Genomic DNA, 19,300 nt, shown 5'->3' with positions numbered 1-19,300 from the left:
GTCTCCACTAGAGAACTCCTCATGAATATGATGTATATATAGGCCCAAACTATGGCAACAACGTACAATGACTACAATACCTCTAACTATCACAAGTAATGTCTAAACTAACCTAATACATTATTCAACACTCCCTCTCAAGCTGGAGTATATATACTATGAAGCTCCAACTTGCTACAGAGAACTACATCAAGAACTAAAAAAGTACAAAAAGCTCATACACATCCAGCTTAGTATACACTCATCCTCAAGCCGGTGTGGTATATACATAATGAAAAGCATAAACAAAAGACAAAGGCCACCATGAACAACATCGAGATCTACGGCAATAAAAAATAGCAGCTCCTCCCGAGGTTTCCCCCTGAATGAGAACCTGACAATAAGTCTGGAACCATGAAGGATCGAATTGAGGCACCTCGGCAGGGGAATAACAACGATCCATCGAGCAAAAATGGGGGCACACGAAAGGTGTGCACAACGAACATCGACGAAGCAGCACAACGCTGGTAACGTGTCGAATGGCATATCAAACTGTGGCCAGAATATTGAGACTCGTAGGGGATTAAATTGCGGCCTGAATATTGGGACTCTTAGGGGATCAAATTGCAGCCAGAATATAGAGACTCATAGGGGATCAAATTGCAGCCAGAATATAGAGACTCATAGGGGATTTGTGGCAAGAAATGGCAGTTATAATAGATGGGGAAATGGTTCAGCTCGCCCAATATCCATTCAATCTTGCCAAAATGTGTTTACCCCATACATTGCCCATGATTAACTCTGCCCGACAGCGTCTTTTCTTCACCACCGGCGCCAAGCACATGGTTCGGTGTCTACAAACGGGGAAGGCCTGAACTCAATTCTATTCCATTAAATGAACATGGAATCCCTCTGATTATTAGAACCACTTTCTATACTCAAATTGCTATTTGTTTAACCCACCATCTCCTTGCATTGCTTTAATCGAAACAATTACAGCCTCATAATTTATTTGAGTCACTGTTTATGCACATTTGAGCACAACCCACTTGCATCTTTCAGCAACTATCTAGTATTGGGTCGCTTAATAAAGTCTTACTTCTATATATTTGCTTGTTTTCACTTTATTTATTGGCTTTTCCATTGGATGGTAGATCAATATTTTCACAAATAGAAAACAATAATGGCCATTAGATCATCAAATAGGAGATATCCCACTTATAATTTTGTCCTCTAATGCATATCCAAGGAAATACATACGCTCTTAGAATGTAACACCTATTATCATGATAATATTGTACAAGTACTTTGCTTTGTTTAGTTCCTAAACTAGATTTCTTAGCCCGGTTTGGATCATCGCAACAAATTTACTTCTTTTAGGGCATGCTTGCCTACCATGGAATAAAATTTTACCCAATGCTGTGGGAGAATGGGAGAGGGATAGATAAGAGAGGGACTACGTGAGGAGAAGGTAAGAAGAGCTAGAAAGCAAGCAAACACACAAAACCCAACCCAAAATATGATTGTGCTAACCAGTCAAACCAACGGAACCAATCACATTCATGGAGAAGATGTGTGGCCCAAAAAATCGCTGTTAAGAAAGTTAGGATCAAACCATATATGAGAATGAAATAATTGTAACCTTGAAAAGTTTTAAGTAAAAAAGGCATTATGAAGCCTTGAAATAATCATTTTCCAAGGATAAAGATTTCATTGTTCCAACGCATACTCATAGGCTATGTTTGGCAGCCATTAATTTGTTCCCATGGAATATTAGTTTATCTAGTGGTGAGAGACGTGTAGGTAGCGAGGGATCAAGGTGGACCCAACTCAACTTGGACCATTCGATCACCCGAACAGATTTGAGCAGCATCAGGATCAAATCCGAGAGTGGACATGTATATTCACTTAAGACAGAAACCAGATAAACTGGTACAATCAAATCCACTATGACAGAATTTGCTTCTTTAGAGAAAAATGTGGACGTCGATTAGAGTACACTTTTATAGATATTCCACTTAGGAATTAACCGGTTTCCAATATTACAATCCAACGTCAGCCTACTATTGCAAGAGTCGGCAATGGTGTTCATAAAATCCCTGCATGCCCATCGAAAGAAAATGACTACTTGAATAATGAAGTGAGTTTGTGAATGGGGCTAAAGCCCATTGATTGAGTTTTACAATTGAATAGGTGAAAACTTAGTCATAAGCACATCGAGGGGGATAAGTACGAAGCTCATGTACCGAACTATCTGTAATGGAAACTCAGCCTAACTGACTGGTGATCCTAAGAGGTAGGTTCAATGGGAACAACAAGTTACTTGACTGGTTTGTTTGGAACTATGATGATAGTGAATTAAGTTCACTGAGCCTATCTCTATGGTGTGGGTGGGTACAACATATAAGATGTTGAGGATGAGTTATTAAAATCTTAATGTTATCTATATCTGAATTTTCAATTGGGTGCGTAGTTACATGACACTCTTGATATATACACTGATGTGTGGAAGTGTGGCCGCTTCCTCTGAGAATTGGGTTGATTCTTTAGAGTGCTCATAAACATATAGCCGAGAAGTGGTAAACCATAAGAGCACACTTATGTTTGATTTTATTATGTGTATGGTATGTTGTCCTAGTTTATTACTCACAATTCTTTATTCAAGATGTCAGTTCACCAAGTACTTGATAGACTCAATATATTTGCACTAAGTATATGTTAAAGTCTAAAAAGACATCCATGCAGATTCATGACTTATTCTATCGCCTTGATCAATATAATTTTGACTTTGTGGGAGATTGTTGATTTTTCTTTGATTTTTTGAAGGAAAAATAACTAGAAATCAAAAAATCATTTATTTATCTTATGCAAAAGGTCGTGTATATTCATTTCATTTCCTTATCATTCTTAAATTTGGTTTACCGCGGTTCATCATTTTCGTTGTAAAAAATGTATTTAATGTTATTTTTGTAAAATTGTTTTGACGCTATGGAGGGAATTTCTTGCGTCATTTAATACAGTTTATAGTGTCGTTACTGTTTTGAAAATGTTTAATACTTAAATTTTTTTTTCAGAAGTGTCTCTTCATTTTCTATAAATATACAGTAACGAGCACGAATCGAAGAGAGTTTATATTCGGATATTCTTTTGGTTTCTCTCCCTTCACATAACACCACTTTCTATTTCTTCTCTCACTGATTAAGGGAACATGAGTCGTGTTTATAAGGCGATAAGACTGTTTTAATGCGCTTCTCTAGAGCAGAGTTGTTATATCCTAGAGGCATATGCCGGAGTACCCATTTGTACTATTGATTTGTCAAATTTGGACAATGAATTTCGATCTATGCCTGGACTTATCATATAAGTTCTTTTTCTTTCAAGTTAGAATCTTTCTACATGTCAGATTTAATTACTTGTGGCAATTTATTCATTTCTATTAATTTAGTAGTATAATCAGAAATCCTCACACAAAATATTTTCGATCAGGCTTGCTTATCTGTGGAGGTTTGCATAGTGGGTTGATGAGATTTTGGATCGAGTGACGGGATCCTCCATCTCATTTCACCATGTGAGAAGATCGGCAAACAGTGACGTGGATCGGCTTGCCCGGGAGGGAGTGACTAGGGTGTCCTTGGAAGCTTTTTGAATTTCTCCCCCGTATCATGGACGGAGCCAAGGCGGGCCAGTTGCCCCCTAAAATTTTGGATTTCCCCAAGTCGATAGGTAATACTAGCTATTTTGCTTAAACTTGCCCCTTGAAATTAGTGTTGCCCCCTTAAGATTAGGGATTCTTTCGAAATTGATAGATTTGGTTAGCAATTTATTCGAGAGTTTTTCCTCCATATGCTTAGCTCTTTTTTCATGTAAAGTTCATATATGCCGCATGGCATGGGACGTTAGTTTTACCATTTTCACCTTAAGAAAGCCAAAAATCAAGGGAATGATTGGAAATGTGTTGCTAGGCTATTTGGTAAACTCCCCAACTCGGTTTCCATATCATTATTCAAACGAATCAAACCTATAGAGTGCTGCTATGGAGACAGAGAGTGGAACCTAACAAATCCCTCATACGCCACATACGCATATGCCATGTGGCATATGGGGATTTGTTAGGTTACACTCTCAGATCCACTCTTTGTCCCCATAACAGCACTCTATAAGTTTTTTTTTAATAAATCCTCTCTCTCTCTCTCTCTCTCTCTCTCTCTCAGCCAAGGGAGGTCACCTAAATTAATCTCTCCCCATAGCAGCACTCTTATAAGTTTTTCTTTAATAAATCTTTCTCTCCCCCCTCTCGCACTCTCTCTCAAACTCTGGGCCTGCTTCATTGGATGATCCAAACTGTTCATTTGTTGGGCCGCAATATAAATAGGTTGCACCACGAAAGTAATCTCCATAGTATCATCCTAACCCTCGAATCTATGATGAGATTGCCCATTAGATTGGAGTGTGAAGATCTATGGAATGATTTACGGAGTGCGGAACATGAGGTATAAATAATGAGCCCACTACATCGAAATATGAGGTGTAAATTGTGGGCTCCACCTTATGCATTGGTTAATTAGGGGGAGATGGTGGCCCCACCTATCAAACATGAAGTGCAAACTGGTGGGCCCAACATGCTATAACAACAATTTTGCCCCCACCCAGCTGATTCCTGGCTCTGTCCCTGCCCCTGATGGCCTGTCATCCCCGATTTTCTTATTTATTAATTCAATTCTTTACGGTTCAGATAAAAAAAAACCGAAAAACGGAAATGCCCACACTAAGTGTAAAGCACAAGTGTTAAGACATTTACAGCCTTTTCTCGTCTAAAAATTAGTTTAAATGTAGGTTTCATTTCATGTCCCTGGAATCTAAATCCAACGGTTTGGAATTTTCAGTATCAAACAATGCTTTCTACCGCCACTGAAGAGATGACAAAGAGTAGAAATTATGAAGCACAATAAATGCGTCTCAATACTTAACCTCTATACATATCTTAAATGGCAAAGAAATAATCATAGTTTTGTAGGAATTCGTGAAGAATAATATAATAGATATTGTGGCGGCGTTTTATCGTGAAACGAAACGTCGAGGACAAAAAGAGTCATCGTTTAACACAACTCTCTTGATCTTTCTAGAGAGAGAGAGAGAGAGAGAGAGAGAGGCTCCATATGTAGAAAACAGGATCAAAGCAACAAGCTTTAATAATCCTTGATTTAACACAAAGAATAAATAAAGCAACAAGCAATACCCACAAAGGACAAAAGAGATGCGTGGAGGGAGAGAGAGAGAGAGATTTATGAAGAATATAAACGCTTTTCCTTTCTCCTTTTTTTTTTTTATAAAGTGAATAGTTTATTGGAGAATCTCTCTCTCTCTCTCTCTCTCTCCTCTCCATCTCCTTTTGGTGATTTGTGTTTCTTTGTGGGTTATTGCTTTTGCTGTGATTTTGTGTTCTTCAGGTGTATCAAAGGTTTAGTGTCTTTGATCCTGGATTTTCTACACCATCTTTCATCTCAAAGACATTTCTAGAATGAATGTTTGATACTTGCCTCAATTCTCCTTTTGAATGTGAATAGTCTGATACATGCAACTGCAACTTGTGTCAAAAGAGATATGGGGGTTCCATCTTTTTATCGATGGTTGGTAAATAAGTATCCAAAGATTGTTCAAAATGCAGTGATAGAAAAAGGAGAATCGGTTGATTTAACTCAACCTAATCCAAATGGGATGGAGTTTGATAATCTTTACTTGGATATGAATGGGATTATTCATCCATGTTTTCATCCAGAAGATGATGTTTGTTCTACTCTCTCTCATCTTTCCTATTCTTATTCTTTTACGTGACATGTATAAATTTGGATATGGTATTACACCTTATATGAAAAGGTGACTATTATTACTATTATTAATATTTTTTTCATTACATGCAGCTTTTCCCACCCAAAACTTTCGATGAGGTGTTCAAGAGTATTTTTGAGTACATAGATAAGATTTTCCGTATTGTGAGGCCTAGAAAGCTTTTATACATGGCGATTGGTGAGTGTTTTTTTTCTTTTTTTCAATGGTAGGTGAGTGCTTTTACATGGACTATTGTGGAAGATGAACTTCAAAGTGGGCTAGATAGTTTGGTCCTGTTTGGATTGAAGGGATTTTTTGAAAAAGTTTGGAAAAGAAAAACTTCTCCAAAATTTTATGCTTTTACATTGTTTGATTACATTACATATATAAATAGTGACTTGAATGACTACGTTTGAAGTTTTATTTATAGGGACCTTTACTTTATAAAGATATCTCTAAAATTTATCTTTGCCCTCTAAATTGTGGGAACAAAAAACTTTCCTCAAGAGATGTTTTTCCTTCAATCCAAACAGAGCCAATAGAATGAAGAAGGTTACTTAATCTATGGTTTAAGGTTTTAATAAAGTTAGTAGGCTCATATAATTTTGTTGTCTATGATCCCCAAGATATCCTGACCTGCATTGATACGATGCAGGTCCCACCAATCTCCTCTTCTTAAGCCATTTTTGGATTTTCGGGATTGATTTTGATTCCAAAACTTATAATTGGACACAAAATCAATTCTCAAAAGCCAAACAAACAGGGCATGAGTATGCACTCCCAACCATTTAGATGATTCGATTGTGCTCGTTTAATTTTAAGTCTAATAATCATTTAATTTTGGACTCAAAACAAATTCTGAAAATCCAAAACTAGCAGGGCCTTAGTATGAAATCCTAACCATTTAGGCCCTTTTTGTTTTGGATTTTGAGAACCAATTGTGTAAATGAAGGAAATTTGAGTCCAATAATCAGTTTTGGACCCACATTCGGATAACAAAATTCAAATCAAACAGGACATAGTTGTTTAGATTGTGATTGTTAATGGTGGAAAATTATGAATTTGGCCTCAAGGCAACATGGGGTGTTTACAATAGCATTAGATGGTTCCAACCATATGTCAATGTGGGCCGTCCTCCTTGTGGGCCCACCTTTGCATTGCTTAATTAGGCTGATTTCTAATCTTCTCACTTTTAATATAGTTATCTTTTGCTCAAATTTTTTTTTTTATGCTAATTGGATTATCCAAACATCTGACCAAGAGTCTGCAATAAAAAATGAAGATGAAATTGAACATCAATAGCCAAAAATACATTTTGTAGGTTATCAAGGATAACCCAATCAGTAACATTTTCTTCCATGTCCATGGTGGGGGCAACCAAGTTAAACCGTTTGAATGAATCAAATGTAGTGCCAAATAAGAAATGCATGGATTCTTGTAATGTGTATCTGTACCTCAGAACTTGCTGTATATAGTTTCTACACATCTTATGTATATGTAGCTTCTGTTGTTAATTATGTTGTAACAATTTCGTTCGCTATGTATGGAAGAATAGAAACTGCATTTCAATTTTATTATATATGGAGGAATCACTTGCATTTCCATTTGATTATGTTTGTTCTTTTTAATGGTTTTCTGGCTTAAATGTGCATGCAGATGGAGTTGCTCCCAGAGCAAAAATGAACCAACAGCGGTCTCGGCGCTTCCAAGCAGCACTAAATTCTAAAATTGCAGTCTGTTTTCATTCAGTTCCATACAATACTTGTAATCTTGTAGATTGTTACTTATGTGCATGTCCTCAACATTGCATTCATTTACATTGCTGTTTAGGAAGAGGAGGAGGAAAAGTTAAGAAGGGAATTTGAGCTGGAAGGGAAAATACTTCTCCCAAAACAGGAATCTGAAGTTTCTGATTCTAATGTGATTACACCGGGAACGGTGTTTATGGATTAACTGTCGAAGGCCCTTAAGTACTATATTCACCTGAGACTAAATGGTGATCCGGGTTGGAGCAATATTAAGGTTCAATGCAAAACTGACTTCAAGAATTTTTTTTCTAGATATAAGGGACTGTCACTCAGTTACTTGATTTTCACTCATTTCGTGTTAAGAGCATTTTTAAACAAATTCCTCTGACATTCAATTATAACAAAGATAATAATTACTCCTTAGATATCAAAATAGTTACTCTATTTGTTTGCTTTGAATTATTTGAAGGTTATACTTTCTGATGCAAATGTTCCTGGGGAAGGAGAGCATAAAATAATGTCATTCATACGCCTCCAAAGGAATCTTCCTGGTTATGATCCAAATACACGCCATTGCTTACATGGTTTGGTATGAAAAAAATTTCCTTTTGCTATGAAGGGTTTTAATTTGGAAATCTGAATTTTTTATGGGGTTTTTTCCTGCTTTATTTGCTGATTATGCAAGCCTGTAAACTTATTAACTGTCAGGATGCCGACTTAATAATGCTGGCTCTTGCTACACATGAAGTACATTTCTCCATACTGAGAGAGGTTAGTAGAGTCTCTCTTTCTTAAGCGATTCATTGTGGTTGAAACGAGTGTGTGACCCAATGTAATAAATTCTCCATGGCTCTTCTTTTAGAGATTATTGTGCTCTCAAATCAACAAGCTCAAAATATTACAATCAGTTCGTCGTCAATCGTCTTTAATTTCTGTTTGTGTACTCCTCACCTGTCAACTTGGAGACTACAAGAGAAATCCCACAGTTTTTGTCTTGTTTCCCATTCTGCATGGGTTTGTCCTTGTCCTAGTTACGCTGTGTAACTAGGATTGCTATATAGCATAGTATATAGTTGCAGGAGTGAAAGTGGAGAGGTAGTATTTGGGTCTCCTAGTTAGACTAGAACTATAAGTTGGGCTTGGATAAATTCTATATTTACTGGTGAGAGAGCGAGAGAGAGATTCGTTTTCTCATATGGTAAGTAATTGGGAAGGGGTCTTTTCTTTTTGTTTTGTGTACGGTCTTGGTTGAGGACAGCATTAATGATAATTTTGTGTACCGTCTTTTCTGGTATCATCTAGGATGTATTAACCCGAGAACAGCATCCCAGCTTCATTTTGTCCCCCGTAACGAGCCTTTGTAAAGAAGGAAGTGCATTACCAAGCTCAAGGAAATGTTTCAGAGGTGGTTCATTGGCTAATGTGCCGTATCAGGTCTCTTCTTTTTTCTATTAGCCATCCTTACTACAGTTCATATTTTTTCCTTTGGTGTCGATTGTTTGGATTAATCTCAATCTTTTGGTTTAAAATGGGTGACTGAACTCTGTTTACTGGATTATTTGTTACATTTGCACAGTTCTTGAATGTTTGGATCTTAAGAGAATATTTGGAGCTGGACATGAAAATTCCCGACCCTTCTTTTCTGATCGACTTTGAGCGGATTGTAGATGATTTCATCTTCATTTGTTTCTTCACTGGAAACGATTTTTTGCCCTGTCTACCGTCCCTGGAAATTAATGAGGTTTGTTTCCTAGCTTGCAAGTTGTGTCTTTGGTTTCAAACTTTCAATGTATTTTGTTCACAAATTTGTGGCATCATCATTCATGTCTTCTTGGATATATCAGTTTTTATAGCTTGCAAAGGTACATTTACATAACTATTTCCTTTCCTTTTCCTAGTATCTTGAATTTTTTAAGGTAATTGACCCCTTCTGTTCCGTGTTTTACAGGGAGCAATAGATTTACTAATGACAGTTTATAAAGCAGAGTTTAAGAGAATGGGAGGCTACTTGGTTGACTCGCAACGAGTAATAAGAAATCTTTTCCCTATCTCTTTACCTGTAGCCAAAATGCTACATAGCTGTTCTGTTAATTCGAAGAAAGAAACTAATAAAGTTTTCTTTTACATGGTCAGATTAAAGATAAGAAGGCAGCCTATATGAAGTTAAGTAGAGTAGCGCTTTTCATCCTTGCAGTGGGTTCATATGAAGATCGCATTTTCACAAAAAGATCTAAATTGCGAGAGGTTTGTTTATCTTTTCTGAACATATTACTAAACACTGCTATCTGTATTTTGTATGAAATGGAAATCATCTTTTAGGGTAAACTATGGAAATCCCCTTTGTTTATCTCATATTTTGTGTGGGAACACAAACCATGGAAAAAACTATGGTTGCCAATGCGAGAAGCGAAGTGGGAAGATGCAGGAAGCTTTAGCGGTTAAGAAAGCGTCAATGGTGGTGATGAGGAAGCGTAAAGGGAAGCGAAGAGAAAGCAACATGAAGTGAAAAATATAGAAAAAGTGTGAACAATTAGTGACAATTTCTAATAATTTTAGTAATATGTTTTCAGGGATTTTCTAGGGACCATCGTAGAAGGCATTTCATGGACCGGCTGTTGCATGAGAGAGCAGCCACTTAGGGTCAGATTCCACAGGTCACCCCTTCCGTGACTCGAATACGGGACTTGGTGGCTGCTTTGATACAAAATGTTAGGTATCTAACCAATGCACCAAAAGCTCCATAGATGATGGAACATGTTAGGCTAGGCCCTTTAAACTTGTCCCATACCAGGCTGGGTCCCACTTAGTACCATGCCTACTACCTAGGCAGGCTCCCAACGAAGGATCGTAACATTCTTCTTCATTCTCCCTCTTCTTCCTAATTTTCCTTCACCTTGATTCACAAAGGAAAGGCTTACCAGAGATGGCATCTCAGAGTTAGATCATTGAACTGCCGGACCATCAGGAAGGAGAGAGAAGAGATGAGAGCGCATAGCTAAGAGTTGAGCATTCACAGAGGAACAGGATAGAGAGAAGTGGGGAAATTTGGGAAATTTTTTCTTAAGTTTAAACTGGAGGGCTTTGTTCTTATCGTTATTATATTTATTTTATGTACATGATTAGTAACTGAATGATGATTTTAGGTTATCTTCATATTCCACACAGTCTCTTTTATGCTGATATTTTAATCTACATGACTATTGTACTTGATGATTTTAGGTCATCTTCATATCCCGCACAATCCTTTTTATGATGATAATTTATAAATATAATCATGAAAATATTATGCAGATGGTGGAACTATTGATACTGAAATTTATAAGTAGCTCATGTAGTTACTGAAATTTATAAGTAGCTCATGTAGTTACTGAATCTGCCAGTCGTTTTAAAAAATATTGATATCCTGAATAAATAGATTGCACAAAGCTTCTGCTAAAATTTTTCACTTTAATGTTTTGTTTTTGAGTTCTGCAGATTAAGCTAAAGAAGATGTTGCATGAGAGTTTAGTAGCCGTGGGTGGAGATGATTTAGGAAATGCGGTGAGATCCTGATATCATTCACCTGACATGTATTCCAATGAAACGGATCATGACTTTTCCCTCTTGCATCATTAAACTATTATTGGGATGTAATTCTGCTCAGATGGAAAATTCAATGCACCAAGACTGCGTGTTGGAGCCTAATTTTAGACAGGGAAGTCATGGGATGTCCTATGAGAAAATTTCAACTTTCAGAACTTCAAAAACCATTCCCATTTCTCAGAATGATGAAATTGGTGTTGATAATGATGTACGTCCGTCCACTTGACTTAAGCTTGTATCGTGGTTGTGATCTTACAGGTCACTACTATTTAGTTCTGATGATCATAGTTTTATTTCGAGCATGAGCCAATATTTCTGCCAATTCTCTTCTCTGATTCTTTAGGCCTTTCAAAACACAAAGGAGCTGATGCAGAAGCTGAAGGAAATTATTCGTGATAAATCAGACCTGTTCAAGCATGGAAGTTTGGAGAGAGACATGGTTTGTTCTGTATTTCAGTATTCTTTTACATTTTTGAGTCTGGATTAAGATATTTCAAGCATTTGTTTTCATCAACAAATAAGACTACTTTAGTGATTTTATGCAAAAACAGTTCTAGTGATTTTTTAAATTGTTTTGTTGGACACAAAAAATTTCAGGTCAAACTTGGACTTCCGGGGTGGAAGGAAAGATTCTATAAAGAAAAATTTTCTGCAGAAAGCTCAACTGAAATTCAAGCAGCAAGGAAAAAAATTGTATGATTTTTTTCATCATTCCGTTAATCCCAAATGCATTAGCATAATTTATCACCAACAAGGTTAAGGATATTAAATATGCGCACGTGAATTATCTTTTACTATACCATTTTGTTTTTGGTACGTAAATAATTATTTTTGATCAGCTTGGATTACTCGTCCAATTGGTTAACCATCATTATTCCTTTGGAATTCATATTTATCTTGAACTGTTCGTATTGAGTGAGGAATGAGTGCCATGTCAGTCTTTTTTTTTTTACCATGCTGCACGTACAACTATTTCAGTATGTGGTTACTTCAGTTAGTATAATATGATTTACTTTTTTAACCCCACCACATTAACTTTTGAAATTTAAGATGCTGTGATCTCCCTTGTTGAGAGTCATGTATGAGCCCATTTCTTCTTTCGACACAGAAGATGAATCTCCTATCATGGCCTGCCCAATATTAAATCCTGCCTTGCTCGGATACTAAGCAGTTATCTATCTTAACGCCATGCTGTGAGTCATGTATGAGCCCATTTCTTCTTTCTACATAGAAGATGAATCTCCTATCATGGCCTTCCCAATATTGTATCCTGCCTTGCTCGGATACCAAGCAGTTATCTATCTTAACGCCATGCTGTTACATACATTCTCCTTCCATGATCACTCATAATCTCCATGGCATATTCGTTCCTTCATCCACACACTCAGACAAAAGCCCCCTTGTTTTAATATGAGGATTGCAGATCGGAGTGAACTTAATTACAGAATTTTAAATCTAAATTCACTGAAACCCATACAAAGATTTCTTGAAGCGGAAATAGCCATATGCATACTCTCACGAACCGTACGGTTAACTGCCAGACTAACCGGCTCTGTGGAACATTTTTGCTCAAACATGTGTTACAGGTTAAATAAGTTCACTTTGATCGATCATCACATTAGCTTCTTGAACGCTTGCTACAATTGCTGTATGATTCAATTTAGAAATCAAAAGCTTTATATCATAAAATCTTTTATTTTCAGCACAGACCGATCTATGATTGGATGGGATTGGTGCTTAAACCCTTCCAAAATCAAACATTGGTATTTAGGACATTTTCCTAGGTTACTACTCATTTTGCTTTTCAGGTTTACATGATCTAGACCATAGTTGCCAAGGTGGGAAGTGAGTGCGAGAAACGATGCGGGAAGCAAGGGGTTTAGAAAAGAGAAAATATGGGAAGCAAAAAGCTTTAAACAAAGTACATAGAAAATTGGTGGGAATCGTCAATGAATGTCAACACCGAGCATGCCATTTGCGTCATTAGAAGCAATGAAGTCCATAGAAAGAGTAGGATTGTAGCAGGTTAGGGGGAAGGGTTAATATAGATAATGATTGAAGTAGAAAAGAAGACTTCACGACTAATTAGAATTACAAGTTTTAGGAATTTACAGTTTCACATATTTTATTCATGTATATTTAATATTAAGTTTTTGAAAAACGATCCACACAATTTTCTTTTGAAACTTAATCTGAGTTTTCAAGTTTTAAATGCACGCTTTCTTTAAATACGCTCCTTAAGCACACTATCAAACAGAGAAAATAATCTTTTAGGAAGAAGAAATCACCTAAATAGAACTAGTACTCTTAATTAAGAGGAAATGCATAGGAAACGAGGAAGGACACTTCCCTAAATTTGGAAAGCGGGAAGAACTTAGGTTCTGAAGTGAGTTTCCGAGGAAGCGACTAGGAAGTTTCCGGCAACTATGATTTAGACAATTACTATTTTGTACCGTATAAGAGAGGGCAAAACTCCATTCCTATACACCGAAGGAGTGCGGAAGAAGTATCTGCTTACCGTATAAGAGAGGGCAAAAACTCCATTCCCTATACACCGAAGGAGTGCGGAAGAAGTATCTGCACAAAATTCAATAGAATTTTGGATGGATGCCTATCATGGGTTGGATTTATGTCCACTATTTCTGAAAGCTAGTGTAGAAGATCAAATCAATTAAACGTGGATTGGTTGCTCATCCTAATTGTTTTTGTTCATTGTGCCTTGTTTATGGGTTTTTTTGTCCTATATATGGTTCTTTCGAGAAAACATTCTCTACATCAGTAGTCTATCTATGTGCACATTAGAAATCAATTGTCTTTTTTTAAACAACAAATCTTTTTTGAGTTGGCATCTACTTATGTCGAAGCCACTCCACCATTTTCTTGCCACATGCCAACTGTTATATGCCTTGTTTCTTGCTACATGCCTACTATTATATGCCATCTTTCTTTCTACATGCCGACTTATATATGCCATGTTTGAAGGAGACAAGTATAAAATGCTTTCCTTGATGTACATAAAGTGCAACCGCTCCCCATGATGTAATTCTTTCCATGTTAGAAATTCCTCTACCACAATTATTATGACGTATTCGACCATGTGGAATATGTGATGCTAATGAGGCTGACGTTAAAGCCTTACTTTTTGGCCTGTGGTGGGCATGTGAACATGAGCAACGTCCCCTCATAGTGGAAGGCGATTCCTCAAATGTAGTGGCTTGGGCTTCTGAATCTGAAATGGGACCTTGGAGATTGCAGGAGACTGTTGCCTAAATACTGGATTTGATCGGGTACTTAATCCGAATCTCGAACATCGCAGGCGCTCGTCAAATGAGCTGGCCGATACTCTAGCTAGGGCGGGAGGCAACAGGGATGATTTTAAAGTAGTTTCATATCTGTAGTTAGCATAGATCCATGGGAAAGGGTACTGTACTCCTAGATTCTTGAAGGACAAAAATGCCCTATCGTCTTTTGTAAAACCTCAGATATGTCCGACACTCAACTAATACTTGTATCAGCAGGCTGGGACTACTGGTCTCGAATGCTATTTCAATATTAATGAAAATTGTCATCTTTCTTAAAAAAAAAAATGAAGTGCAACTGCTCTAATCCACTGTGTAGTTTGTTGGAACACATACAAATTCTATGTTTCTCTGAACTATTAGATAAGATTTTCTTTCTTCTTTTTTTTTTTGGGATAATTAGCTAGACAGACAACTGTAGGTTGCATTGGTTGATGTGTCTTCTTGTTACATTAGGTTCATAACTACACTGAAGGCCTATGTTGGGTTTTACATTATTACTTTGGCGGCGTGTGCTCGTGGACTTGGTAAGTCGATTTTCTGATCAAAGTTAACATTGTTCTAGATGCAATTTTCAGTACGATGTTTAGTAGAATCGGTCAACTAATTCTTTTCTGAGTAGATGTTCTTTTTCTTCAAGTGTCTTGTGAGAATTTATCATTACCAAGGCTTGAAATTACTAGTTCTTGAAATTATAGGAATTGGATATTGTTTTCAGGTACTATAATTCTTATTATGGTCCTTTTGCTTCTGACCTCAAGGGCCTTACTCAATCGCGAATTAGTTTTGAAATGCGTAAACCATTTAAGCCTTTTGATCAACTTATGAGTGTTCTTCCTCCCCGAAGGTAAGTTTTTCGTGTGTCGCATTGCTTCCATTCTGATTTCCTTTGAATATGACATAAACATGCTCTGTTTTAGTGCGCATGCACTTCCTAAAGCTTACAGGGATCTCATGACCTGCAAGGAACCAAATATTGAACAGTTTTACCCTACGGGTAAGAATCATTTTATAGGGCACATCACAACTCATTAACCATGTCATAAGTTTCACTTGTTTCACTTATAATTTGTGATCAGATTTTGAAGTGGATACAGACGGCAAACGTTATTTATGGCAGGTTAAAATTCTTCACATGCATTCATTATATTATACAGTTAAAATCTAGGCATACTTGTCTGATTTGAGGGAAACCTGCCAACATAATACTACTTGATGAAATGATTTTGTCAAAGGGTGTCACAAAACTGCCATTTGTGGAGGAAGAGCTTCTTACTTCAGTGACTAGGAATTTACAAAAAGAACTTACGGTGCGGCCTTCTTATTAGATATTCAACATTTGATAAATCTGAGACATGGATGGTCCTGTGTATTGACATTTTTTGTACCTTTGGACTCCTTACAGGATGATGAAATCAGCAGGAATTCTGAAACGTTTGACAAGATTTTTGTGAGGGCTAGTCATGATTTTGGAATAAAAGTTTCTGAACTTATATCTGGAAAGAAACGAGTGGAGATCAAAGATTGCATTGGCAGCCAAACAAGGTATTTCTAGTTCCTTCTGTCTGTTGGTTTATTTTATTTCATTTTTTTTACTTTTGTGGTGTTTATATTCTATATCTGCATTTTGTTTCAAGTTATAGGCAAGTCATTCTGGTCCTTGAATGTTTTTTCTACAGTGGCTTGAATGGTTTTCTATGCCTTTTTGATGAGGCCTCCCAGCCAAAAATATCCAGTTCACCATTGATTGGTATGGAGGACATCACAGACGACGATGTCATGTAAGTTCCTCTTGGTGTTGGAAAAAATCTTTGTAAAATATTTATGCTAAATCTTTCTCCTCGTGATGTAGATCTGCATTGTATGAGGGTCCAGAAAGCCATGATCATATTCCTCGTCCACCAGAAAATGTGAAAATTCCTCCCAAGGTATCTTCTACCTTTTAGCTCCTGCATTTGTTCAATGTGTCTATTAGTTTAACAGTAGGTGCGAATTTGGGGTTTCGATTTCCTTTACAGCATCTCTAAGGTGAAAAGAAACTTATACCCTATAACCCCAAAGTTTGATTTAGCAGAGATAGTATTTTTTTAATGAAAAGGAGAACAGTAATAATTTATAATTGTAACAGAGTAGATGTATTAAGGGGGAGCACATGTCGAATCCACCAAGGTGAGGGTAAACTACATTTATGTCATGAAGGATTAATTGTGGGAAATGGAATCCAGTAATAATTTATAATTGTAACAGAGAAGATTTATTAAGGGGGAGCACATGTCGAATCCACCAAGGTGAGGGTAAACTACATTTATGTCATGAAGGATTAATTGTGGGAAATGGAATCCACTGTGAATGATCTTATGTAGGCCCATCAAATTCCAAAGTAACAAGAGAATCACAGCCAATCTTGGTGTACACTGACAGAGAAAATGACAATAGAGAATCGAAGCATCCTTGGGTGCTGCAACAACAATCTTGGTGTACCCTGAGAGGAAAAAGCATAATGAATTTATTTGCCAATTTTGTTTGGAAAATATGTATGTGGTTCATCATTTATTTGGCTGGCATCTCCCTTTGCAACCAATGAACCCACAAAAGGGCCCAAATTAGTCTCTTGATATGGAACATTAGACTGGATAATTTCACCAACCAATTTCACGGATGACCTGTGGATGCTATGTTTTAATATTTATCAACTTGTTGCATATGGAAGTTTGGTTTCTTACCCATTTTGAATGGCATTCGACCATCTTTGTTCACCCATTTTAGGGGGAAGTATGTTCCACGACAACATTTCAGTGATACTATTAGTCGAGTGGCTTTTGTCAAACAGTTATCAGTTCAGTATAATTGACTACTATTAGAGTTGGGTCCTGTTGATGGGTGAGTTATGTCACTGAATGATTCTTCTACTTGCAATACACAGATCGGTGTAGTAAATTACAAATCACAAACTCCATTATCAACCCTTCTTTGTAATTGCTTCTATCCATGTAGAATGATTGAAATATCAGATATGTCTATGTGATCGCTAGCTTATTTATTTACCCTACCTCTGAGGTTGTGCTAGAGTTAGATTCATGTTACTCAGTTGATAAGAGTTGTGAAGGCAATCATTGGTTGTCATTTTGTATGAAGACAAGTTCAAATACAGAATATCATCATGCTGATTCTATTTTTTCTGGTCCTAATTCGACTACTTTAATTACTTTTGTAAAATTCAAGGATATTTACTTGTTGTACCTGTGAATTGCTTGCAGACAATTGAAGAAGCAGATATACAGACAACACAGCTTTGGCACGAGGGTTGGCAACCGAGGCAGAGTTCCAGGTACACATACTTGTTTACTTCTTTTTCATTGTGATCTTTTCTGAAGAATCATACAATCTTAGCATTTAAGTGACATTAACTCGTGAAAGAACCGCAGATTTCAAATTCAACAAAGATATAGGAAGGAAATAGCAAATGGAACGACTGATTTGTCCACGGGTAAAGAGATACGGAAAGTGACAGGTTCTGGTTGGTGGGGTAGAGGAAACGGTTCGAATGGCATATCAAATTGCGGTCAGAATATTGAGACTCGTAGGGGGTTAAATTGCGGCCAGAATATTGGGACTCATAGGGGATCAAATTGCGGCCAGAATATTGAGACTCGTAGGGGATTTCCGGCGAGAAATGGCAATTATAATCGATGGGGAAATGGTTCAATTGCTAACCGGAGCAATAACTGGTGCCAGAATTCTGTGCCACAACAAACATACGGTCGAGGACATGGCAGAGGCAATTTCGAGACATCATCTTATTCTGGCCAAAGATGGATTGCCAAAACTGACGGAACTTCCTCTTCCCCAGAAAGCTTGAGGTAGGTATTATCGTTTTTTTTGGGGGGGAAATGATATTTTTGCCCCTTTTTCTTCCATGGGCCACCCCATCGTAGTGTAAAAATTTGGGTGCGGATACATCACTTCCTTGTTTTGTGCCTTTTGGACCAGTACTTGTGTTTTGGCAGAATTTGAAAGAACTTGACACTTTTAAACATGTACTGGATTAGAATACAAGTTTATGAGTGAGTGGTCGAAGATGACATGGCAGAGATAATGGCCGAGCGACGTGCGTTGGAGTCTTAAACACCCCAAGAGAATCCTAATGCAGCACCAGTTACTAGTTTATGAGAGAGAATCCTAATGCAGCACCACTTTTAGTAACCTGTAGTTGTGAAAACGTTCAGCTTTGGATTTTGTAAAGCTCATTCAAGACTTGAGTAAAACTCACGTCTAAGGCAGGCTCCATGACATTGAATTCACATTGGCCATCTGATAACAGAAGTTTGAGGGATTGGGCCCGACCAGTTCAGAAAGAGCAATTCTTCATTGAATATTGGACCGTCTTTCAAGCCTACTTGATCCATTAAAAAACAGCTCACCTAAGGGGATTTGTTTTAAATTATATTGATTCTTGGAAACTTAGAAATCAAAATCTCAGCTTAGAGATCTCTTCACTTCTGTTGATTGCAAAGATTTTTGTAGTTGAGGCCTCTTCAGAAAGGTCTGATTATCAGTTGGACTGGCGATACGAACCAGTCCCTGCATTTTCAATAGTCTGCCTAGCTCTGTGGAGTTTGATGACTTTTGTGGTGCATCTCCAGAGAGTAAAAACACATTTTATTGAAGGGAATACCATGATTACGAATAGTAGTAAGATCCATTAAAAAAAGAAGACCTGATGAAGTAACTAAAAATCAGGAAACTAGTATCTCCAAGTTATAGAAGTAGTTAAAAATCATGAAACCAAATACTCTACTCAAAATGAGATAAGCTTTTTGTTGATATTTGGCCTCTTCCCACACTCATCTTGATTGTGTCCTCTTA

The 19,300-nt window shown here is 37.1% G+C and overlaps 1 pseudogene across 1 annotated transcript; it reads left to right on the top strand.

The window, feature by feature from the left end:
- The first annotated feature begins 5,354 nt into the window (after positions 1 to 5,354).
- LOC143863744 (5'-3' exoribonuclease 3-like) lies at positions 5,355 to 18,928 on the top strand (annotated as a pseudogene). The gene is made up of 24 exons (XR_013240957.1): positions 5,355 to 5,763; positions 5,898 to 6,003; positions 7,462 to 7,538; positions 7,636 to 7,827; positions 8,023 to 8,142; positions 8,262 to 8,324; positions 8,856 to 8,987; positions 9,130 to 9,294; positions 9,502 to 9,579; positions 9,687 to 9,797; positions 11,028 to 11,093; positions 11,197 to 11,343; positions 11,479 to 11,574; positions 11,733 to 11,828; positions 14,891 to 14,961; positions 15,153 to 15,281; positions 15,355 to 15,431; positions 15,514 to 15,554; positions 15,670 to 15,744; positions 15,840 to 15,979; positions 16,114 to 16,215; positions 16,287 to 16,362; positions 17,692 to 17,762; positions 17,860 to 18,928. The product of XR_013240957.1 is annotated as a 5'-3' exoribonuclease 3-like (transcript).
- Positions 18,929 to 19,300: the final 372 nt, after the last annotated feature.

Source organism: Tasmannia lanceolata, unplaced genomic scaffold, assembly GCF_043159265.1.
Source record: "Tasmannia lanceolata isolate RefF3 unplaced genomic scaffold, GAP_Taslan_0.1 ptg000044l, whole genome shotgun sequence".
In the NCBI taxonomy this organism is placed as follows: Eukaryota; Viridiplantae; Streptophyta; class Magnoliopsida; order Canellales; family Winteraceae; genus Tasmannia; species Tasmannia lanceolata.
Note: the sequence above shows the minus strand (reverse complement) of the source record. Positions and strands in the feature narration are given on the sequence as shown.